The sequence below is a fragment of the Dipodomys ordii genome, unplaced genomic scaffold (genome assembly GCF_000151885.1).
Source record: "Dipodomys ordii isolate 6190 unplaced genomic scaffold, Dord_2.0 Scaffold10, whole genome shotgun sequence".
NCBI lineage: Eukaryota > Metazoa > Chordata > Mammalia > Rodentia > Heteromyidae > Dipodomys > Dipodomys ordii.
The window spans coordinates 13,774,885-13,779,683 of NW_012267226.1; positions in this window are offsets into that span (position 1 = coordinate 13,774,885).

Sequence of the window (4,799 nt, forward strand, 5' to 3'; positions counted from 1 at the left end):
CGGGGACTCGGCCGCGGCCGGCTCCGGGCTCCTCGCCCGCTCTCCGTCCTTCGCGTCCCTCGCGATCCGGGGCTGGGCTCCTTCGGCGACAAATCATTAACTGTCGAGTCCCAAGGGCCAAGGCCAGCCGCGCTTGCCCAGGACAACCCCGGACCTTCCCGGGCAGCCGGGCGAAGAAAGGCGATACACGCTTCTTACAGATATGTATTATATATTCATACACATATTTCGGTTCGGCATCCGTGTTGGACGACACCCAATGTGCATTTCAGGGTTTTATGGCTCCTTGCTGGAAATCAGTAAACGAGGTGAACTGAGGCCACGGTGCCCAGGGCGCCCTAACCCCAAGAAAGAACTCTGCCAACTGGAAGCACCCGAGGGCCTCTCCCCCACCTCCCCAGGCCTCTCCCGCACCCCACCCCCATCCCCTCCCTCCCTCCCTCCCATTCTCCCTCCTATTGGCTGTTAGGTGTTTTTCCCCCCTGCCATCTGCACCTCTAACGCAGGCAACCCAAAAGATGTTTTTGTTTTTTTAGGATGTGTGTGTGTGTGTGTGTGTGTTTGTTTGCTGGGCCCTGCCTGTTAATTAACTAAAAGCCCCCCCAACTTTGCTCTGTGTCCTTTGATCTGAGCTATTCGCTGCTGCATTTGGGCTCCAGGAAAAAAGAAGATGCACGAGTTAGCATCTGGAGTGGATGTCAAACTGTACACCAGGCAAAGCACCTTCTTAATGGAAACAGCAAAAAATAAAGTTAAAATAAAAAACCCTCAAGAGGTCTAGACACAGGATAAAGTGAGAACTTCTAGAGATTTCATCCAGAGATAAAGACTGAGGGGCTGGGAAGGTAGCTCAGCGGTAGAGTGCATGCCTTGCAGAGATAAAGACTGAGTCTACCAGGCCACAGTAGACACACCTTTCTCATTCTCTGCCTCAATTCTCCCTCTGTAACCTGAAGCCAATGTCTGTACCCCTGAAGATGGCTAGCGAGGAATTCAGCTTCCATCTTCCTGTGGCATCATAACATGGAGTCTCCTTTCTCAGCCAATCTTTCTTTCCTAATAAACTTACCTATCACTTTCACTACTTTGATGTGAAGTCTCCCTGAACTGTTCTCTTGCTGGAGGCAAAGGTTGATGAGCTCTGCTGACTTTCCAGTAAACAACCATATCTTGAGGTGTACTTAATGTCCAATTCAACTCCTAGAAAGCTGATTAAGACATCACCTACTTCATGTTCCCGTAAAGGACAAGTGGGAAGAAATACCTTCTGGGTTATGACTTCTTTTTTGTTTTCCTGCTCGGTCATGAGGCTTGAATTTAGGGCCTGAGTGCTGTCCCTGAGCTCTTTACTCAAGGCTAGCTTTCTACCACTTTGAGCCACAGTGCCACTTCCAGGTCTTCTGGTAATTAAGGGGGTAAGAGTCTCACTGACTTTCCTTCCAACCTTGATCCTCAAATCTCAGCTTCCAAAGAAGCTAGGATTACAGGTATGAGCCACTGGCCCCAGTCAAAGGGTTATAGCTTCTATAGGAAGAAGAAATACCCCTTGTTACCTCTCAAACTCTCCACATTCCCATTCTCCGTCTTGTAAATGAGAGGCTGAGCTGCTCAGTCCCTCTCACCCAACAGAACAAAATGCTTGTTAACCAAGAAAAATAAAATTGTTTTTTTGAGACAGATCTTACTATGCCATTCTAGGTGGCCTTGAATTCAGATCTCTGGTCTCAACCTCCCCAGAGCTGGGATTGCAGGTATGAATCACCACACCCAGCTTTAAACCAAAGTCTCTGAACTTTCACCTACCCCAGCTGAACCACAGCAGAAGTCTCTCCTAAGAGTAAACCCACCCCAGGGGTAAGAAATATTGTTTAATCTACTAAGAGCCAGCCACCCTTTCCTTTCCTTCCCCACAGCCAGGGAGCCGCCCCGCTTACAAGCACTGGGACCTTTCCCTGATTTGCAGTAATTCTTTCAAATAAAGTCTTTCCCTATTAATAAGACTAGCTTGTTGTATTTGGTTTGTAAGCATTGAGGAAAAGTTTAGGATCCTGACAGAGTATAGGAGAGGCTAGGTATATGTACCCCAGTGGGAAGAGGTGTGTCTAGTTCATGTTTTGAATAGGTGAGGCTCTGATTCCCTTTTAATAGAAGCCACCAATAACTAAATATCTTTACACATACTTCCATGCCTACCAGGCAATCAAAAAGAATTAAGTCATGGAAACAAAACTAAAATAGACAAGAGGAGGAATATAGGTTATATGTCAATATTATTCCTTTGTTTTTTTTTGCTGTCCTGGAGCTTGAACTCTGGGCCTTGGCACTGTCCCTGAGCCTTTGTGCTCAAAGCTAGCACTGTACCACTTGAGCCACATCCCAACTTTCAGCTTTTTCTGAGTAGTTTGTTAGAGATAAGAGTCTCACAGACTTTCCTGCCCTGGCAGGCTTCAAACTGTGATCCTCAGATCTCAGCCTCCTAAGTAGCTAGGATTATAGGCATGAGCCATCAGCATCCGGTCATATTATGCCATTTTTTGTAACAGACTGGACTACCTTGGACATTGGTATGGTGTAAGGTCAGATCCAATCCCTAGCCAGATAGTGAGCAATGATTCTGTCTTAGAGCTGAGTTCATGGCCTGGTAAGAGAATTTACCAAAGTAAGAGAATAGAAAAACAAAGGTCTTAATATTAGGATATTGGTCAGGAGAGACATAGTGGGCAACTAACCAGCCAAAGGGGCAACCAACAGTGTGCAGATAGAGTCAGGAGTGAGCTTATGTATTTGGCTGGCTTGTGTGTGTGTGTGTGTGTGTGTGTGCGCGCGCACGCGCGCATATGTGCACAAATATTAGGATTTGATCTCAGAGCCTCAACTAGCTTGGTTTGATTGGTGGTTCCCCGTTTTGTAGACCCTATTGATTGGCTGATTAGCTGTCTCTTTCTCGCAACGTGGTTTAAAATTTGCATGGTTGAGAACAGTTTCAGCCCTTGTTTGTTTGCTTGTTTTTCCTCTCTGTGCTCCATCTGACCCATTTCCTGATCTTGACTCACTTCCTCATTCCAACTGGACCTGGTATTTCCCTGTCCATCACATCACCTTAAATTGGACCTCCTCCACAGTATCTGTACAGAACTCATTGTGAAGTTTAGGCAGAGAAAGATAGCTTCAAAGATGCCTGTAATCCTAGCTACTCAGGAGGCTTGAGATCTGAGGATGGCAATTCAAAGCCAGCCTGGGCAGGAAAGCCATGAAACTCTTATTTCCAATAAACTACCAGAAAACTGGAAGTAGTGCTATGGCTCAAGTGATAGAGCTCTAGCTTTGAGCTGAAGAGTTGAGGGACAATGCTCAGGCTCAGAGTTCAAGCCTCATGACCAACAAAAAGTGCAAGGGAAGGGACTGGGAATGGGGCTTAGTAGCAGAGTGTTTGTCTAGCATCTATAAAGCCCTGGGTTTGATTTCTCAGTACCACATAAACAGAAAAAGCCAGAAGTGGCACTGTGGTTCAAGTGGTAGAGTGCTAGCCTTGAGCACAAAGAGGCCACCTGACAACCCACCCCACAATGGCACTCTTTACCTGACTTATGTAACTGAAACCACTCTGTATATCACATTTATTTATTTATTTATTTTTGTCAGTCCTGGGGATTGAACTCAGGGCTTACGCACTGTCCTTGAGCTTCTGCTTAAGGCTAGCACTCCATCACTTGAAACAGAGTGCCACTTCCAGCTTTTTCTCTTTAAGTGGTACTGAGGAATCAAACCTAGGGCTTCATGCATGCTAGGCAAACATCTACCACTAAGCCATATTCCCAGCCTGTGTATCACTTTTATAATAACAATTACATTTTTTTAAGGTTCTTCTGTGATCATCTACCCACAGGCACACCAAATTGAATGGCTATTTATCAGGCAAACTTTACAACCCAAGTAGATCAATTAAGTCAGAGGCCATAATGTCTGCTTTTAGTATAAGAAAATACAAAGACTTAATGAAAAACACAGGAAGGAAAGAAGAATGCCCTTCCCCAGGCCTCCTCCAACTCCAAACAGCTCAGCACAGCAAGCAAAGCCCTCTGCGTAGAGAGAGAGATAAACTGAAGTTCTGGGTTTAAAAAACCCCATGAAACCCACTGGAATTGCCTTAAGACCAAGTAAACTGGCTGTAACTCCACCTTCCCCCAACAGCAGACAGAAGAACAGGTAGTTAGACTCCACCTGCTGGAGAGCAGGGCACAAACCCTTCATATTATATGAGATCCAACACCAAAGCCCACAAAGTTATAGACTGGCCATGATATCGAGCAGACACCTGGGCACTATTGGATCAGACACAAGTTGGAGAAGGCCTAGGTCCTAATCCACCCTCTTCCCAAGACTCTACAGACCCTGAGACTTTGACACTCAACATATGACTCAATTTAGTGTTGCCTTAGTGTCTTTCGTCAAGTTCACTGATTCTTCCTTCTGTTGGAAGAAAGCTCATTCAAAGAAATAATAATAATAACAGCAGAAAACTTCCCAAACCTAGAGAAGGATATAAATGTCCCAGTGAAGGAAGGTGAAAGTAACCAATTAAATGTCACTTCCCTAAGTCAACCCCCTAGACATCATATAATTAAGCTCTCAAAAATGAAAGATAGACTAGGAATATGACTTAGTGGCAGAGTGCTTGCCTAGTATACATGAAACCCTGGGTTCAATTCCTCAATGCCACATCAACAGAAAAAGCCAGAAGTGGCACTGTGGCTCAAGTGGAAGCCGCAGCACCACTTCTGGCTTGAACAAAAGAAGCT